This window comes from Ovis aries, chromosome 7, assembly GCF_016772045.2.
Source record: "Ovis aries strain OAR_USU_Benz2616 breed Rambouillet chromosome 7, ARS-UI_Ramb_v3.0, whole genome shotgun sequence".
NCBI lineage: Eukaryota > Metazoa > Chordata > Mammalia > Artiodactyla > Bovidae > Ovis > Ovis aries.
The window spans coordinates 55,050,927-55,072,316 of NC_056060.1; the positions used below are offsets into that span (position 1 = coordinate 55,050,927).

A 21,390-nucleotide genomic window follows, 5' to 3' on the forward strand; every position below is an offset into this window, starting at 1 on the left:
TCCCGACCCAGAAATCAGACCAGGGTCTCCTGCATTGCAGGCAGATCCCTTACTACCTGAGCTACAGAGTGGTAATTCTTTTCCATTAATGCACATGGTACTCTCAGCATGTGCTCAGTGTCCCTATCCCCAATGAGATGCTGAGGGGTCTTGACTTGTTTGGAGATGGGGATGGTGAGTATGATGATTTGTGAAAATTCTTTCTGTTTCTATAATGACAAAAGTGTGCTAACCTACGCTGAGGGTATTTCCAATTACATTGGTTTGAAGAAAACTTTTGAGACCTATTGCTGTCAAGGGATTATAAGGAGGAGGAGATGGGATAAGTGACAGGTGAATTACCCATTGCTTAGTGTCCAAAGGTTTTTGGGGTGAAATGAATTTTGAAAGAATGATAAAGGTAACCTAGTCCAATTAAATCTGAATCCCGAGAGTCAGAGCATTTGGAGCATCTGGGAACATTTGGGACATCTGGAACATCTGAGTGTGACATCAGATGGCCTGTGTCTTTCAAGCTTTCTGTGTACTTCCTGGTTTACAGGAGTTTTCTGTGGGACAAGGAGAGACTAGATTCCAAAAAACTTGGAAATAATTTTTAAATGCTCTAGAAATGTAAAGATCCTGGGTAATATCTTAGAGAAGAAAAAAGCATACAAGATAGATTTATCAGAAGAGTTGTGTTAAAATGGATCAGAAGAAACTGGGAATTAGGCTGGCACAATAAATTTGGATTGTTACAAAGTTTTCTTTTTAAATATTCACCTAATCATGCATTTTTGGTGTAAAGAAACTCTCGTAGTCTCTTTCAGAGCCAGGACTTTGACCAGAACTCTGCTCACCAAGCCATCTCAGACTGCCTCCCAGCTGACAGTCACATATCTCAGGTTGTCAAGATGCAGGAGACCATTAACTCTTCCCTGTCAATTCCACAGCTCCAAGCAGACCTGGCCCTACTGTAGTCACTGTTGACTTCTATTGAAGCATCCAGGCTGGACTCCTACTAAGAATTCTGCCACCACAGCTCCAAATCTGCCTTTCGCTTTGAATGGAGTATTTGCAGAAATGCTACCTGAGGGAACTCTAAGAAGATAGGGATAGTGGCAGAGCAAAATGAAGCAGCGTCTCAGGGACAGTCATCCTGGATTTGAGCCACAACATTAGCGGGCAGTTCTTGGAAGGGCTGAAGGGGCTGTAAGTATGCCCACAGCCAGCTGACCACCCCAGACCTGTGCACCCTCCTCTTAATGTCAGCTTGTTGCTGTGAAGTGGCTGCCCAGCCAGGATTGGTGCTACAGTTACCTGCCATCTAGGTGTGACTGTGCAATTAATATTCATGAATGGAATGTGGTTAGAAGTGACGTGTATCTTTTTTGGTTCTGAGTGGATAAGAAGCAGATGTGTCTTCCCCTTGCTCTGTTCCCTGCCTGTCAGTGACTGAAAAAGACTCTGAAGAAGCAAGGGTCATAAGGTGGAAGGAGCCTGGGTCCCTGGATGACCATGGAGAGTAAAGCTGCCTGTCACACAGGTACATCTGCATTGAACTTTGGCATATATGAGAAAAAAATTACACTGTTTCAAACCTCTGAGACTTGAAAATTCATTTGTTATAGGACTGGGCTAACACAGTCACTAACATAATTAGGAACCAAAAGCTGGTAGGCCCCAGTGGAATTCTCATTTTCCGACTTTGAAACAAATGAGTTCTTAAAAACTCACATTTAGTATAGGACTACCTAGTCAAATAGAAATGACAGTTGCTTGTTTAAAAAATCCATTTCCTTTGGCCAACACAGTGCTCCTGCTCTCAGGCCTCTGTTAGAATCTTTTAACTATGCCACATAGTATAAAGGGCAGAGTGGGACAGGGAATCCTCACACAAGAGTGATCCAAAAGGAACCCGAACCTTCCTGATCACCAGGGTCCAGCTGGGTTTGACAGTGTATGCTCCTGGGCAGCCTAAATTAATAGCTTGTCCTTCCTTGAAAGAAGCCTGGGAAAAAGTCATCCTATTAAAACTCTCCCCATTCTCACTAGATAAGTATATTGGAGCCCCATCTTTGGACTTATTGATGGTTTTGAACTGTGGTGTTGGAGAAGACTCTTGAGAGTCCCTTGAACTGCAAGAAGGTCCAACCAGTCTATCCTAAAGGAGATCAGTCCTGGGTGTTCATTGGAGGGACTCATGCTAAATAAAGCTGAAACTCCAGTACTTTGGCCACCTGATGTGAAGCACTGACTCATTGGAAAAGACTCTGATGCTGGGAGGGATTGGGGCAGGAGGAAAAGGGGACGGCAGAGGATGAGATGGCTGGATGGCATCACTGACTCGATGGACATGAGTCTGGGTGAACTCCGGGAGTTGGTGATGGACAGGGAGGCCTAGCGTGCTGCAATTCAAGGGGTCGCAAAGAGTCAGACACGACTGAGTGACTGAACTGAACTGAATAGAAAATGGAACAGACAACCATCAGTTGTGTCATGTAATTTGGGTAAAAATTGAACATGGATGGATGAATGTCAAGGGGAGGAGGGGATATAATGTTATTCCTGAATTAATCTTGATTCTGAAAACGTCCCTGCTGTGGAAGATACCTAAGTATCACATTACTGGTTTCACTTTCAGCTCTTGCCAGGGGTCCAGAAGTGATCAGTTTCCTTCCAGCTCCTTCCTGGCATGGGCTGCGGCAGTGCATCTTAGAATCCTGGGCACTGGCCCATGAGGCCTGCAGGGCCAGCACAGGCTGAACATGCCCAGGTGTAGGGGAGCCCCTCTCATTGTAGTTGCCCATAACACCCGGGGGAGAGCAGCTGCCTGCCCTTTTCTTGCTAATTTCTCTTTCATGCTGAGCTACATGGGGGAGAATAATTGTCTTCACTCTGAGCTCTGACATTCCCACATTCAAGCACCTGCTCTCCCACTGTTCTCCAATAAGAAGACAATTTCTGCCACACTTGGTGTTTCCTTCACAGCAAATCTGCTGATTAGAGAGACACACTTTAGAAGAGACAGTTGGGGCCTGCGAATGCAGTCAGAAACTAAGCAGCATTTTGGAAGTGTGTTGGTCAGTCTGCACCCCACCACCCCACCATAGAATATGGATTGTGAGGATTCCCCAGAGATTTCAGGGCAAAAGGTAGAATTCTCTAGAGCTGCTCAGCAACATCCCATTCTCCTAAAAGGTCCCAGGCCTGTCAGCAGGAACAGGTCAGGAGATCCTAAACGCAGTGAAGAGGAAAAGCAAGTCATGCTCATTCAATGGGACCATGTTAAATTTGTCAGAAGTTTTCCCCAAGATTCTCAGAGTTATTCTATTGCTACTAGAGGGGTGGGATAAATTAGTTCATCTTACAATGTACATTTTCATTCTAGATTATAAAGTGCAACACTGTAGCAGTTATTAATCTTGGAGGATTCAGGAAGCCAGTGTAGAGGTTATAGCATGGTAGAGGGACAAGCCAGTCTAGAGTCTAAGACCTCCCTGTCTAGAAGTAAACCAGCATTCTAAGGAAACCATAGATAAGGAGAGGGTCAGCTTTTATCATCTAATTTTGTCACTCCTGAAAGAGCCAATTGCTGCTGCTGCTGCTAAGTCACGTCAGTCGTGTCTGACTCTCTGCGACCCCATAGATGGCAGCCCACCAGGCTCCCCCATCCCTGGGATTCTCCAGGCAAGAACACTGGAGTGGGTTGCCATTTCCTTCTCCAATGCATGCAAGTGAAAAGTGAAAGGGAAGTCGCTCAGTCAGGTCTGACTCAGCGACCCCATGGACTGCAGCCTACCAGGCTCCTCCGTCCATGGGATTTTCCAGGCAAGAGTACTGGAGTGGGGTGCCATTGCCTTCCCAACTACTAGGTCTTAATTATGATTACCAATGTGTCTCATTTTTTCTATTTTTATAAATGTTTATATTTCTTAATCATGCAAGTCAAAGACTTTCAGTATAGAAACATTTGAGCAGGAATTGACAGACTATGATCTGTAGATCAAATCTGTCCTTCCACCTATTTTTGCAAATAAAGTTTTATTAGAACACAGTCACACTCATTTTAGTATTATCTGTGGCTGCTTTCATACCACTAATTGAGTATTGAGTAGGGTTGAACTATATGGTCTGGACAACCTAAAATATTTACTATTTGAAACTTCACTGAAAAGCAAAAAAGGAAAATAAGTAAAATAATAATAATAATTATTATTATCTCATAATCTCATCACTTAGAAATACCTAATGTGAATATTATCTATTCCCTATTATATTCCTCTGGAATCCACTCTTTAGAAACAGGATGGAGCCTCATCTATGTGGAACAGACATCGAAACTGATGATGCCATGCACACATCATGAGAGTATAAAAGGCTTATTACTTTTTAAGCCAGAAATGGTGAAGCAAGAGGACCTCTCCAGAAGAACTGAGAAGGTGAGTCCAGACCAGTGGCAGAGATGAGGGAAGGAGTATGGTATAGACATAAGCTGTGAGTCTCAGAGAGACTCTTCTGGGCCACCGTTGTGATGTTTGAGACTTACCCCATATCCCCAGCCACAATGAAAACATCCAACCTTCACACGGAACCATGCATGGTACTCTTTAGGCCATGCCTCCCTATTTCAAGTCTGCTTGTTAAGTGGGGTTAGCATTTTTTTTCAGATGGAAAGATACATTATATGTGCCTTACTATAAAATCCCAGAATGAATGGCCTTTCTCTGCTTCCTGAGTATATTTGTAAGTGATGTTTCCTTACTAGCATAATTTTATTTTTTTGTCAACAGATTGAATGTTGCTCAGCCATTTCAGAAGGGGCCTGCATTTGCCGCTTCCTGCCTTGTTTATTATTGAGTGCTTCCAAATAAGGAACACGAGTCTATAGGAAAAGGAAATGAGCCTTTGAATCTGCAAGAGGATGCTAGAGGACATCTTCAGCAATTTTAATAATAGCTTTGGAACAGATGCCTGTAGGGTCTTGAAATGATGACAAGTAAAACCCTAAAGAGCTTTACTGTCTCAGGGAAGAAGTAGTCAAATTGAGGAGGATGAACATTACATAGAATAAGAAGCTAAAAAGCCTATTTTGTGTTGCTTTATTAATTCACTAAATAAATTAAGCATTAAATAAGCACATAAATGTACTTTTAACTCCAAGATATTGATTTTTACTCCAAGATATCTTACATATATTTTGTTTACAATATGTAACTACTATTTTGAAAAAACTGATCATATTTTTAATATTTACCCTAAATATGTTGAAACATTTAATGCATACATGAAAAACTATACAAATAAGCATTATTTTGCAGCACTTTATAAATTCTGGATGAAATTGTGTGAGATGTGATTCCTTGGTCCACATTTAAAAAAAAAATCTCTCAGATCCAGTTCATTAAAGACATCAAAAGATTCTATTAGTTATCTGCTGCCAGCAGAATTTGAAAATTTTCAGTATATCTCAAGTCATTTTCTATTTGGAAAATTCACACACAAATCAAGTTAAGTTTGGAAATGTGCATTTTGGAGGAAAGTCTGAGTATCATTTCTAGAAAGTGAGACTGACCTCCATTGCCATATCCCAGGGAATAAGTAAAGTAAAGTAAAGTTGCTCAGTCGTGTCCAACTGTAGCCTACCAGGCTCCTCTGTCCATGGGATTTTCCAGGCAAGAGTACTAGAGTGGGTTGCTGTTTCCTTCTCCAGGGGATCTTCCCGACCCAGGGATCAAACCCAGGTCTCCAGCATTGCAGACAGACATTTTACCATCTGAGCCACCAGGGAAGCCATCCCAGGGAATGCTAGTTGTATAAATGAAGATAAGTGTCCCTTTAGTGATAGGACTTTGGATCTGAGATGAATGAGACACACATAGGAGAAAAAGAATACAGTAGTAGTAGAAGCAAAGGAGGATGATTTCAGCTCCAAAATTTTCTTCCTTTATTTGACAGAACAGAATCTCGCAAGCTTCCAGGCATGGTCTATTGCTCCTCTCCTCACTCAGGTTAGAGAGGAGGAATATGGATAAAGGATAATGCATTTTATGGCAAGATTTTGATGTTGCTGGAATATGTAGGGACTGCTATGTCCTTCAAGAGGCCCTTTTTATAGAAGGATGACAGGTTGAGCAAACCGATATGAGCCAAAATGACACACAGGAGACAACTTAGCATCATGCTTATAGGTTTTCTGGTGGGACTGAGAGATTTGAACAATCTATACCAGACACAGAGCCACATGGGACCAGCACAAATGAGTTTCACTGCTACTGCTCCCAAACTGGCAAAATGCTGCACTTAGGAAAAGACTTGAGCCTTTTCTGCTCTGTCAGTTGGTAGGTATATCTAGAAACACATAAACCCTCTGGCAGGTCTGGAAGTTTGAGGAATAAGATGGCTCAGTGGCTTCACTACAGCATCCCTGAAGCCACGATATCCCATTTACATGATCTATTCTCTAATCTCACTTCAGGTAGTACTGGTGTCATCTCCCTGCTGTTTCACTGTTGCTATGACCTTGCCATCAAGACTGAAAAGAGGATATTGTGCTAAACATAAAAGGCTGAACTGAAGTAGATTTGAAGTTAAAATTCAATAATTCTAGGAAATACACTGTTACTATCAAATGACTAATGTAATGCTGTATAACTGAACAAATGTATGTTTGTACATTTTATTTCTTCTGGAAATAAAGACCACAGTGTTTCTAGGCCTTCTATACTTAATTTTAAAAATATGGGCCAGTGTGGGAAAACTGTAGTTTTCATAATTAACATTTAAAAATATTGTTCTACTAAAGTTGAAAAATGACCAAAGGATAGAGACAAATAGTATTCACACACACACAAATACAAATAGCTAAATTGTATAAATGATGTCTAACCTTAATAGAAATTAAAAAAATATGAATCAAGATGAGACTATTTCCTTCTTTAGTCTGTATATCTTTGAATTCTTTTCTTATTAATTCACCATGACATTTTGTCCCAGAAAAATTATTCAGATTAGAGAAAGAGGCTGCAGCAAGATAGAAAGGCAGTCATTATGTGTGTGTGTATGTATACACACACACATATATAATAGATATATGTATAATTTCAGCTATTAATAAAAATATTCTCATGTACAGAGAGACAAATGTCAAAGGCAATTTGGATCTTTAAGCATGACAATGAAATTTAGGATATAGAGGATAAAAAAATATACATTCAGCAATTATCTTCCACCTGTCTTCAACAAATGAAGTGGGTGAAGGTCCTAATGAGAGATTCAATTGCTGAGTAGCAGATGAGAAATTAGCACATATGTAGATTAATATCAGAAATGGTCATGATAAGCTTAAAGTATTAATAATGATCATAGCCTAATTCCTTTTTTAAGTAGATAAGCATGAATGCAGTTCTGAAATTGCATAATAAAACCGTATAAGGATAGCTTCATGAGAAGTTTATTGCTTGAACATTAGCTTGCTGCCAAAATTAAAAACAATAAACCAATACTTTATTGGATCCCACAGCCACAGAATTAAATAAGTGGTTATGATTTGCAACAATCACAAGTCCCCTTAGTAAACTTGAGTGGATATAGCATATGCCCAAATACCCTGTAGCTTTGTTTTCAAGTACTGTGTCACTGCTACCTAATTTGAGTTTCATTTCCTGAGAAACTGCTTTTTCATCAGTAAAATCTGTGCATTAACATTTGCCTCCAAACAAGTTTTCAGAAATGATTTGTGAGTCAGAGAGGATTCTTACTGAATTCTTTCAGTTTCCCTATATTAAAAAATATTTAAGTAGCACATGTGATGAGTTCCTCAATAGATTTTTGACAGGGGAAATAAGCTTCAGTGATGGAGATACTAAATCTTTTCCTTCAGTCTCAGAAAATCACATAAATATTTATGCATACATTATCTTATTTAATCTTCTCCCCTCAGTAAGAAAAGCTACTATTTTTATCACAATTTTACAAATACAGTTGAGACTCTAAGACATTATGTAACTTGTCCAAGGACACACAGCCTTGTGATCTTGACCTGTAGCAGAGTCAGAACTCAAATATAGACTTCATGGACTCTAAAGCTGAAACTCCAGTACTTTGGCCACCTCCTGTGAAAAGTTGACTCATTGGAAAAGACTTTGAGGCTGGGAGGGATTGGGGGCAGGAGGAGAAGGGGATGACAGAGGATGAGATGGCTGGATGGCATCACTGACTCGATGGACGCAAGTCTGAGTGAACTCCAGGAGTTGGTGATGGACAGGGAGGCCTGGCGTGCTGCGATTCATGGGGTCACAAAGAGTTGGACATGACTGAGGGACTGAACTGAACTGAACTACCTAATTTGAGTACTCTACTCTATGCTTTTTGCCCTAAGAAAAGTTTTTCCTCTGTCTAGAATCCACACTTTGGGCAGTGTCATCTCCTCATATTCTTGTCCACAAATTTAAGTCAGGTGCCTCTGTTGATAGGATATTTGAGACTTCAATTAGTTTTTTCAGTTATTAGCACAATTCACAGCCTGTCTCAGCACGTAACCATTTTACCAGGTATTTTTCTAATTGTTTGTGTTTGAATATCTTGTGTCTCCTATTAGAGTTAAAGAGGTACAAAGTCAGACAGCAAAACTAAAATTTGATGTGCACTGAGCCAGAGAAGCAAGCCAGTACCAGTGAATGGCACAACGTCTCCAATCTTGAAAGGTTAGCTCTGACTTGATCCCAACATTAACTGCATCTAATTCTGGGTTTTGAGGTTTCAAGGGACAGAAGCTCATTTAAACTAGCTCCAAACAAAAGAGAAGAGATACATTGTCAGAGAGGTTTCATGAAAATCTGAGCAAAACTGAACAACTGTGCCTCCAAAAGGGCCAGTGATAGGGCTGCTCCCAGGGTCAGCTTTCTCCTCTCCCTTTCTCTCAGAACATCTCCTGCCTGGATCCTGCATTCTCTTCTCTTTCTCAGGGTTAAGCTGTCTCATTTTGCACACGGACAGTAGTGATGGCCCCAGTCATATTATGAAACCTTTACCTCTAGCACACACCTTACTGACAACTTCTTCAGTCTCTCAGTTTAGATTTTAGTGTAAGAGTCTGATTTACCCAGCTCATCTTTTAAAGCCAGGACACAATAGACTAGTTCATGAATGGGGCACCTCTAGATAAGAGGTCTACTCTTAGTCCAATCAGCTGCAGAAGGAGCAGGTAAAAGTCTCCTGGTTCACTACCCACACTCTTTCTAAAAAGGAGATATGCAGATGAGCAGATATCATGAACTCTGTCTAATGCAGATATGTTCAAATTCAGAGCTCCCTCTTCATGAGAAGGTATGCTTTTCCATCTCTTTCCCAAAAGATGAAGATATTTAGATCCTTAACCTCAGGATGATTTCTAGTTGAATTTCAGCCATTCTCAGTAGAGATGTTTCTGGAGGAAATGCGGTTGCTTCACAAAATAAATAGTAAAGTCGTAGAACCTAAATATTAAGGTTTCAAATTAGAGATTTAGTCAGCAAATGACTGATACATGACATCAATTTTCAGCCTTATTTTGCAAAAGGAATTTAGGCTATATCTATATGGAACCACTCAACTGAAGATTTGGATGGCAATCTGGAGTTTTTAGATTAGCACAAGCTCAGATTTAGAAATGGACTGATCTCCCTTAGGTTGAATTTAGTGAGGAAAATGCCTGTAGAAACTAGCTGCAACCCTAGGACATGTTTATCAAACTAAATTTGATAAACAATGTGTTCTTCTGCTAATATCTGGGGATTTGTTTCAGTTCTGTTCAGTTCAGTCGCTCAAAGTGTCCGAATCTGCGACCCCATGGACTGCAGCACACCAGGCCTCCCTGTCCATTGCCAACTCCTGGAGTTTACTCAAACTCATGTCCTTCGCGTTGGTGATGTGATCCAAACATCTCATCCTCTGTCGTCCCCTTCTCCCGCCTTCAAACCTTCCCAGCACCAGGGTCTTTTCCAATGAGTCAGTTCTTTGCATCAGGTGACCAAAGTATTGGAGCCTCAACTTCAGCATCAGATCTTCCAATGAATGAATATTCAGGACCGATTTCCTGAATATTGACTGGTTGGATCTCCTTGCAGTCCAAGGGACTTGTTTAAAGAATTTAAATTAGCCTCACAAACCTCAATTATTAATACTTTATCAATACAACAGTGGAGTGAAGGGAACTTAAATACATTATTATAACCCCAAATGTACATGTCTCACATCCTTTTCAATATTCACTTTGCAATTCTATTACTGATTGTCTCTGACAGCAGGTATAGTACAACTTTATGGTCAGTCTTTTCATTTTATGAAGCCCTTCATCTGAAATATTAGAAGGTTGGGATTACTGATTTCATAGACACAAGTTCTATCATTCATAAATCTTTTATCTTAAAATTGAAAGCATTATCTTTAAAAATCTTCTAAAAATCTTTCTTGGGAATAGGAGGTCATTACGAACTATATGTAAGGCAACTGGAAGAAGCATACTTTATGAAGGTTTTGGACCATTAACTCTAGATTTTGATTTTTCTATATTAAAGAAAAAGAAAGTATGATACCTTTGAATGTTTTGAGAGTGTGACGGGAAAATCAGCCTCAATGAATTTTCTGTCTGTGGTCACTGAGGTAGGTCACCAAGGTGTTTGAAATCTCCCAGCAGACTTTTAAATATTTGAAGCTAAAAATATTTAAGAGTGTACCAAATGAGCAGTGCTTTAACTTTATTTATATTCTTTTTTTGGTATGGTTGTGATTATAGCCTCACCAAGACGGCTGATCAGTAATGAATGTGTCCTGTTGGCAGATCCCTCCAGGGCTCTGATTCAATCTTTTGAGTTATGGGATGAGGACAAAATGAACTATTTTTCAAGCTTGTAAATATGTGACAAATGACAGTGCAAGAACTATTGATTCCAATCACAGTGATACAATGTTTCATAGTCAAGACTGACTCTGGCTTTACAAATTACTTGCAAGTTGAACAGTAAACCCTTGTGCAACATGCTTCAACCTGGATCAATCTTCAAGAATATGTGTGTCAGTATTCACCTCCAATTTGAATAAATAACCTAACTGAAATGGACTTGTCTTCTATTTTTTACATTCAAAAAGTGCTGCTGGATTCCCCAATCTTGAAAGAAGGAAGAGAGAAGCAGAACCCTTATAGAATCCTGAGAGACTATGTACACATACCTGCTTTTATCTTTATTAGTTAGTCATAACCAAATATATTTGAGAAATGCCACTCGAGAATATAAATCTTAGCTAAAAACTCACAGGCACTGTCTAGCTCAGAACTCAAATCTTATTCAAACATATCTAGAGTTTTTTTAAAAAAAAGAAAACGTGGAGCTGATTCAATAAGTTAGAACTTGAGACACTGCAGTAGCCATTGTGTTTCTTTGAGGCATTAGATCTGATTATTAAAAAAAAAAAAAAAAAAAAACCCTACCATGACAAGTATTTATAGATGAAGACAGACCCTCTTAAAACCTTCCTCATTTGGAACATGAGCACTCCTGTGTGTAAAGAAAACTTTGCCTAAAAGACTACTAAACAAACTCAGGAAAATATATCTTTGCAGCGGGGAGAGGGGGGCAGAAGTCAGTTTCGCAGCCTGTGTGAGAAGGCAACATATGCACCGCCCTCACTATCATCCCCGCAACCTTGTTGTGGAGCACCATTTAAAACTTGCCCTCAGGTTGTCACGGTGTATTTTATGCAGGACTGACCTTAGTGGAGGCTGTGCATGCTGATGTATTATTGACCTTCTTCCCCACTGCTTACGCAAACAGGCCATCTGGGTACCAAGACAGTACAGGGAATATGTCCAACTTTTCAGAACAAGATAAAAATTAAAAAGTGGGTTGGGGGAGTGAGGGAAGAAAGGCTTTTGGCTTGTACCATGGATTTGTTTATTCAGACATAATTGGCGTGGATCTAGCCAAGGCACAATTTCATTGTCTAACCTACTGGCCTCTGAGCCCCTCCCCCCATTGTTCATCTCCATCAATGTGTGATGAGCCACTAAGCCAGAAAAGAGGGCAGAGACGCGGCAAGGCCACCACCAGCCCCTTATTATAGAGTCACGCTTCTGGGAAGCTGGAATTAGCCAGGGCGTGAGGATGGTCACTGAGTCCCAGCAGACCCCAGCTCTGCCCAGTCTACTCCAATGAGGCCTGCTCCTTCCTTCTGCCCTTCATTCTGTCTCAAGTGGGTGATGGGGATCTGGAGCCTGGTGAGATGTGTTATTGCTAGGGGTTTATCTGGCCAGCAGCCTTCAGCTCTTGAATCACAAAGAACCCAGCCTGGCCATTACAGGCCAGGCACATTTACAGCTTCCCCAGTGAATTTTTCCCAGGCTGGAATCCATTTTTAGTAGCTTTACTTCATTGATCAATGGCTTCCTTTCAATGATGATATTGACTTACGAAACTAGCTCAGAATGTCAGATTCAGTTCATACAGAACTGCTCTCCAGGACCCAGAGATAATCCTGAGTTGTCTATAGCCCAGAGCACTACCAGTGGCAAGCAGGGTTCTGCTTAATCATTAAAAAGCTTCAAGTACTCTCTTTTCCTAGTGGTTATTGCTATTTGTTTACAATTTAGTTGAGGGGGATGAAGGTATTTTTTGAATTTATGCGTTTAAAATATTCTTTTTAAATAGTTTTCTTAGACAAAATGTTAGCACAGTTTGCTTTGCATAGTATAGAAACGCAGTAGATGTTAGCTGAGGATAAACCACCTCCTCCCTGAAGCCTCCTCTTTCCCCTGCTCCCATCCATTCCCTCTCTTATCCTCTGTTCTTCCATTTAGTAGAGATCACTATAATTTTCTCCATAACAGAATATGTTGCTTGTCTATGTCTACCCCTTGGAGAGTATGAACGGCTAAAGCAAAGCTTTAATCTCATCTGTGAAAGTCAGTCCTGTGTCTGATATACAAGATGAACTCAATAAATGTTTGAGGAACAAGTAACTAATCAGAATGACTCTATTTAGAATTTAACAATATATCAGGCACTTTAGTTAATCATCACAACCTGAAGAGATAAGTATTACTCTAAGTCTCACTGTAGAGATTAAAAAACTGAGGCTTTGAGAGATGAAGTAGTAGTTAACAAGGTGTGAGTTCAGGATTTGCACTCAGACAGTCTGACTATAGTATCTGAGTTCTAGCCATAGTACGACATAATAATGAATGAATGCTGATCCCTTCTTTCGTATACAAATAAAAAGTTTATGGTTCTACTTTTGGTTAAGTAGGGACAGTTCTGTCTTATCATTGGGTATACTGGTTTGTGACAGTTATTTAGAGTAACCAGGGAGGCTGAAAACAAATTATAAAATAGTCAGTCTCTATTTGCTTTATCTGTTCAGACTTTTTTTTTCAACAGTGGTAGAACCCAAGAGACATAAGCATGGATTTATGACGTGCATTAATTTTGTCTTCAGCAAAGTGAACAATCTGTGGTATTCAGACCCATGTGACTTTGAACAAACTATGCAACCTCTCTGACCCTAATTTTGCTTTCTATAAAGTGGGACCTATGAAGAGTGCCTTCCTCAGAGGATTCCTGCAAGGAGAAAATGAGACAAGACATATGAAACATACAACATGTTAACTGGCACATGTTTTGGAAATTAGTTAAAGGTGAGTATCTACACAACATCAAAACATATCTTTGAATACATAGTTAAACTAAATAAAAATTAGCAAGACTTATATAGCAAGATAATGCACAAAAAATAAAAGGAAAAAAATCTGTCCAATACCACTGAACTGCATACTTAAAAATGATTAGGACAGTATATTGTATTTATGTACATTTTGTCACAATAAAAAAATCTGTCCATTATTCTAATATGTCATAAGGCAAGAACAAAAAACTTAAAAAAATTAAACAAAACCAAATTGCTACTGCTGTGGATGTTTCTAAACTATATAGAGTACTATGTGTTATTTTTATTAATCTTAAAATTAAATGGTATTAAATTTTTAATTAAAATATTTTTGGGTCAAGCAATGATAATATCTATCTGAATTCTTTGATATTGCTAGAACTCTTTCAAACTTTCTTTGCATTCTCAAGAACTGAACTGATATCAAAAGGGTTTTTGCAACTAACTTTTTGCTATTTTTTTTTAGCATGAACTGCTATCAAAAAGGTTTTTGCAATTACCTTTTTGCTATTTTTTTTTAGCATGTTAATTTTTTCAAAGCATACTTTGGATCATATTTTCTTGGTGACCCATCTAGGTTTATATTTCCCACAATCTGGAACAGAAGTTGAATTTGGCTTGGTACTTTACTGAGAGTCTATCTCTGCCTGTCTAGGAAAGCCAGGCTTTGACTCAGGAAGAAAAGGGCAGAATGAGATCATGGTACAGTCAAAGGGCTTCCTGGCCCCTAAACATGGCTCTGGAGTCCCCATATCACTACTTTGCCTGCTTCCCCTCTGACATACTGACTGTCTCACAAAAAGTGGCTTTTGTCACCATGACATTTCTGAGAATTGCCCTTAAGCCTGACTTCAGGCCATGTGAGGGATATTTAGAAGATCCAAGAAAACTTTCAGTATCTGAAAGGTTAAGGCCAAGGGATAGAGGATGGAAAGTTTGGTAAGAGGGGTTTAAGGTGACCTCATGGCATATTGTGCTCACTTCGGCAGCACATATATTAAAATTGGAATGATACAGAGAAGATTAGCATGACCCCTGCACAAGGATGACACGCAAATCGTGAAGTGTTCCATATTTTTTGGCTTCCCTGGTGGCTCAGAGGTTAAAGCATCTGCCTGGAATGTGGGAGACCTGGGTTCAATCCCTGGGTCGGGAAGATCCCCTGGAGAAGGAAATGGCACCCCACTCCAGTACTCTTGCCTGGAGAATCCCATGGAGGGAGGAGCCTGGTAGGCTACAGTCGATGGGGTCGTAAAGAGTCAGACACGACTGAGCGACTTCACTTTCACTTTCATGGCATATTGGAAGCTCTGTCAAGAAGAGCATTTCCAGCCTGACATCAGAAAGGGTATTATCAGGGTGCTTTCCTAATGAACACTCAAAAGTATCAAGAGCCTTCTTTGGCAGGGTGGCCTCTCAAGGGTCCCTCCTGAAGGGTCCCTCATCTTTCCCTTTACCTCCGCTCTCTTTTGCTCTTCTAGCATCAAGTAGACCTGAATAGTAGTGGCTGTCTCCTTTCCAGTGGGCAGTGTCTTCAGGAAGCTCGTGACCATCATGAAGTGAAAGGAAGGACAATAGTGCCACTGGTGGTTGGTCAGTCTTAGGAAACCTGACTCTTTGCCACTGAGTGCCTCATCAGCTAAAGGGAGAGCGTATGTGGCAGGCGCAGGAGTAGAAGGTGGTCATCACCATCTAGATATGTGGTATCTCCAACCTGTCTGGTGAGCAAAACTTCCCAGGGTGCTTCTTAAACTCCCAGAGCCAATCAATCAGATTCTCCTGTGAGGTACCCTAAGAATCTGTGACTTAACAAATAGCAAACAAGAAGTTTTGGTGATTAGCCAGAATAGCTGGAATAGAATCTAGATCCATTCAGTAAAATTGTCAGAATAGGAGTAAATGTGCTCAACGTGATGCTAGGATGTTCGATGGCACTTCGTGCACATACTCATTCACTCACTAGCATCATGGAATATATATTTTTGTTAAACACCCACCATGTGCTAGCAATGGCAGTGATGAAACTACAGCTCTTAGAGCACTTATTACAGGCTACACGTGACACCACATATTCTAGGGCTCTTGAAGGCGATCTTCTTTTGTGTGAAGACATATGAACACAGCACACCCATCCAATTTTGAAAAAGAAAACAATCAAACCAATTGTTTGACAAAATCAAAGAGCTCTTATATCAATTATATTTCAAATACTAAATTGTAGCTTTGCTAAGTAACATGAGAAGTTCAAAGAGAAAATTAAAATATTATATCCTCTAAATATGACTTAAAATTTATTGAACACCTGCTCTAGCCAGGTGTGGTTAGACATCTTAACATCTGATCTCCAGAATAACGTGGGGACCTCTGACTTCAAAACTCTATGTTGTGAAAAAAAAAACAAAACAAAAAACAACAACAACAAAAAAACTCTATGTTGTGCTGCGCTTCCTCTAGCCACATCATGTGGTCTTCAGTCTTATACATCCCTCCTGACTCCAGATCCAACACTTAATTGTCTGGTAATCTTGGACAAGTTACCTAATTATTCTGAACCAGTTTTCTCACCTATAAAAATCACGATTATATAACTGACTTTGCAGAGTCATTGCAAAGTGAAATAATGTTTCTGCTACTGCTAAGTCACTTCAGTCGTGTCCGACACTGTGTGACCCCATAGACGGCGGCCCACCAGGCTCCCCCGTCCCTGGGATTCTCCAGGCAAGAACACTGGAGTGGGTTGCCATTTCCTTCTCCAATGCAAGAAAGTGAAAAGTGAAAGTGAAGTCACTCAGTCGTGTCCAACCCTCAGCGACCCCATGGACGGCAGCCTTCCAGGCTCCTCCGTCCATGGGATTTTCCAGGCAAGAGTACTGGAGTGGGGTGCCATTGCCTTCTCTGAATAATGTTTCTAAGATATCAAAATAGCAGTTGATGCATCGTAGGTGTTCAAAGCTAGTTCTTTCCTGTCTTTAACTCCTCTCTCCAGTCCATTTGGTACCCACTCTGTGAGCTTCAGTCATCCCAAATGGGAATTGAGACTGAAATTGTCAAAGTCACCAAAAGGCTCTATAAATTCATACAGTCTACATGTTTCTGTATAGGAGAGACGTGCTGTAGGAACAGGGTTTCTGTATTAGGCAGCTACTGCTATTGCTGCTTAGTTGCTCAGTCATGTCCGACTCTTTGCAACCCCATAGACTGTAGTCTTCCAGGCTCCTCTGTCCATGGGATTTCCCAGGCAAGAATATTGGAGTAGGTAGCCATTTCCTACTCCAAGGGATCTTCTGGACCCAGGGACCGAACCTGCATCTCTTGCATTAGTAGGCAGATTCTTTACCACTAGCACCAGTTGGGAAGCCTCTAGGTGGCAGGTGGAAGATACCAAATAAGTGGCCACAAGATTAGCACTGGGAAGTTTGGGGAAGAACAAAGCCACTATGGACTTGGTAGCATAAAAAAATTAAAAATAATAGTGAGGTTTGAAGGAGAGACAGATTTCAGACACATAAAGAAAAGGGAGGAAGTACACTGCAGGTAAGAAAAGCATGTGATTCAAGGTAGACATGAAGGTGAAAAAGTTCATGTATATTCAGAGGTCAGTGAGATGTCAGGATGCAGGACTGTAGGATTCGTGAAAAGGTTAAAGGGAACTATAGGACATTAAAGTTCAGGTGACCAGATTACAGAGATCTAGAATGCTGGTTCAAAAAGATAAGTGATGGGGAACCACAGTTTCCTGAGCTCTCTAATAACAGGATAAAAGCTCTGTGCTGGGGAATGTTTATCTAGAAGTCATGCAGCAGATAGAATTGGATGGGGAAGTAGAGACCAACTTTACAGAGTGAACATGCCCACATTTCAAAGATCTTCAGCCGGACTCTTTTAGTTCTCACTTTACAACTCACTTCCAAGTCACTGTTTTGGGTTCTGCCTCCATCAACTCTCCATCCTTTATTCAAGCCTTTGCCCTTCAGACTCAAGCTTTCAGGATCATCTTCTACTCTTTCCTCTCCCACGGTATCCACATCCATCCAATTGTCATTCACAGTGACAACCTCACTCATTCACTTAATGTTAATAGTGTGCTTGGCACCACATTACAAGCATCTGTCATCTGTGTGCTGTCATCTCCATCCATGCTGCCAAACCCCTCATCCAGACCTGAGTCATTTCTCATCTGGTTGACTTCCGCCTCTTCTCTTTGGGCATCTATTTATCAAACATCACTAGCATTCCAGCTGATGAACAAAGTACCCAGAATTAGGGTATTAGTGCCAGACAGGTCCTTAAAAGTCATTTAGTCTGATGCTCTCAATTTATTAAAAAGGAAACCGAGGCTCTGAGAAGTAAAGCCATGCTGCAAGGGAACTTTAAATGAACTTTAAACCCAGACCACCTGATTCCTGTGGCTGCTCTCACGCTGCGCTATATTGTCACCTATATGATTATGGAGTATGATAGTTCCCCTAGCCAACAAAGCACAAAATCAGAACCGAGAGAGCTGGAAATAAAATCTAAACTTGCTGCTTAATAAAAATTAAAAAAAAATAATTTACAATATGCATACATACACAGGAAGATAGTCATTGATTTCCTTCCTTTAGAGTTTAGAACAACAATCCAAAGAATCTCCTGGACAGAATAGAGCTGAAGATGGGAAATGATACCACCCATGGACCAAACCAGTTAGCTGCCTATTTTGTAAATAAAGCCTTATTAAAACATAGTGACGGCCATTCCCTTACATATTATCTATGGCTGCCCATGAGCTACAACCACAGAGTTAAAGAACTGTGATAGAGGCCATATGACTTGCAAAACCTAAAATATTTACTATGTGGCCTTTTATAGGAGAAGTGTACTGAACTCTAAATTCAAGCATTTTGTTGTTGTTCAGTTGCTCCAGTATGCCTGACTCCTTATGACCCCGTGGACTGCAGTACATCAGGCTTCCCTATCTTTCACTATCTTGCAGAGTTTGTTCAGTCTCATGTCCATTAAGTTGATGTCATCCAAACATTTCATTCTTTGTCGCCCCCTTCTCCTCCTGCCCTCAGTCTTTCCCAGAATAAGGGTTTTTTCCAACAAGTCCATTCTTTACATCAGGTGGCCAAAATACTGGAGCATCAGCTTCAGCATCAGTCCTTCCAGTGAATATTCAGGATTGATTTCCTTTAGGATTGAATGGTTTGATCTCTGTTGTTCAAGAGTTCGAGCATTTTAGTTTTAGGCAAAGTTGAAGTGAATTCCACCTCTGTGAGGAGGGTTTTCTAGGAGAGCCATCCAAGGGAATGGCTGGCCTAGAGTATGCAGGCACAGTTACTGTGGTTTTCCGCCTCTTATGATCCTAACTTTGATGCTAGTCGGCCTAGGTTATTGTTACCTCTGCAGACAGAAGCCTATAGATACAATTCCACCTGTCAGCACCCGAACACTACCCACTGGACTCCCAACAGGCCTCACTGCCTCCAGTCTAAAGCTCCAAGCTGCATTCCATGCAGCTGCCAGTGTTCCTCACTACAAGCTCACTCTTTCGGACACACACCAGTCAGGCCACCCTTCCTGTATAGAATACTCTGGTGGCCTTCCTCCTGGAGTAGGTCTGTTCCACCGTAGTCATGCATCAGGTGCCCAATACATATACAAACCTAGGAAGATCTCGTCTCAGAAGTGCTAAATATGAAAAGTAAATGTCACCTCTGTGGAGAGGGCTTCCCTCCTCACCTATTTGAAGGACACTGGCCCCAGGGTTTTGTCCTATTAAACTCTATTACCGTTTTATTTTCTTAACAGCACTTATCAGTATTTGACAGATTGAGGTTATTTACTTCTTTATCATCTCTTTCCATCAAATAATATGAGCTTCTCGAGAGTGTGGGCAGTATCCCAAGCACCAAGAACAGTGTCTAACCCACAGTAGGGGCTCCAAAGACATCTGTCAGATCCATTTGGGTAGCTTTCCTTCATTTGGCACTGTTGTCCTCTCTGGCTACCTGTCTAGCTTTAACCCTTCCTGCACCAACACCCCAGTTCCCCTATACTGCCCACTTAAGCAGTTCAAGCACACTATGCCACCTGGGTACTGCCAAGTACCATGCCCACACCCTTACTGCATTCTCTGCTGGAATGACTACACTGGCCTGGTGAGCTCAAGATTGCTCTTTTCCAAGCCATTTCTCAGTTGCCTGCTCTTTCCTCATCCAGGTAAGCAGAGGTGATCTCCTTCACCATTGAGCTCTCTTACAGACCATACCATTTTGGGGGTTATTTAATAAATGAAGACTTCCTGTCACTAAACTGGGGACTCCCCAAGGGGATTCATTTGGTATTCCCAGAGCCTAATGTTGTACTTGAAATACCAGACCCTAGATAAATGTTCTTTGAATAGATAGATTGGTAGGGAAAGAAGGAAAGGAAGCAAGGAAAGAAGAGAGGCAAAGAGGAGAGAAGGGAAAGAAGGGAGGAGAGAAAGACAGAGAAGAGAAAGTGAGAAACCAACCCTTCCCATGGAGTTGGCTGCCCTGCGCTCACATTTCAATGTTACATTGCTAAATCAGCCAGCCCTGTATTGCGAAGCTAAGAGGATAGCGCCAGAAATACGATGTGTTCAGTGATTTCTTCTGAAGACCCTACTCTTGGCTTCTTCATCTTCTTGAAGATGCTTCAAGAGGGAGAAGGGACGAGCCTTCCTAACCAGATTTGGGGTGCTGTTTTAAAAGCCCTTCACTTGGGTTCTTCCTGAGCAGAGACTCAATAAGGTGGTGAAGGAGAGAAGCATAACAAATGCCTCAAGAATAACTGGCTTCAAATGTTTTTACAAATCTTCAGCTTTTCTCCAAGGCATAGTCAAAGCTGCTATTTGTGGCATTGAATGCTTTAAATAAAAAGTTTTATACTGTCTTTAAATATACCTTAGGGGAGTAGCTAATGCAGAAAATATTTTCCTCGGACGGGGAAGCAATGGAAATTGGTTTTTTTCCACAATAAAACATTGCCTCTTCCAGTCAAAAGAAATTTTCACTTGGGTCTGGGATGTACACAAGAGAGAAAAGAACTGCTACTGAAAACCTTGCACATGCTCTGAAAGACATTTTGCATATGGTTATTTCCAATGATATACCTTTAAAAATATCGCTTTCTTATGGATGTGTTTCATTAGTCAAAAGGGTGACATTTCTCTGTTTTAGTGAAATAGAGTAAAGTTCTAATCAGATGAACCTGACATAAATATCCAATTCTAACTGATAGCAGTTTTACACTTTCATTGATGATAAAAAATGGCTTCCTGATTAAATGAGAAATTCTAGCTACTTCTTAGAATAGCTGGGAGGAAAGAGAACATAAAATAAAGATGTATTGCAGAGTATAGCAAAGCTTTGCAAGTTTCACATTTTTCTTAAATGCACGTGACAGGGCTCCAGGGGAAAGCCTTATGGGGAAATAATTTACAGTGGCTGAAACTAAGGCTTGAATCAGTTAATTGATCCTGCCCTGAGTCACTCTGCAAATTTGTGGCAGGAATGGGATTTGAACCCATAGCCACTGAGTGACAGAACTGTTGCTCACCTTGGGAGCATTCAGGTTATTCAGTGGCATCAGGAACATTATTAGAACTTAACACCAGAAAACCTGGCTGCTAAGGTTGAATTCCATCACAGTTCTCCTGAGTCACATCCCACAGCACCCCAAGGGGCTACTAGGTTGACCTGCTAA

The 21,390-nt window shown here is 40.7% G+C and overlaps 1 non-coding gene across 1 annotated transcript; it reads left to right on the forward strand.

The window, feature by feature from the left end:
• The first annotated feature begins 14,650 nt into the window (after positions 1-14,650).
• Positions 14,651-14,756, forward strand: LOC114115977 (U6 spliceosomal RNA). The gene has a single exon (XR_003590077.1). It is a non-coding gene; the product is annotated as a U6 spliceosomal RNA (small nuclear RNA).
• The last annotated feature ends 6,634 nt before the right edge of the window (positions 14,757-21,390 follow it).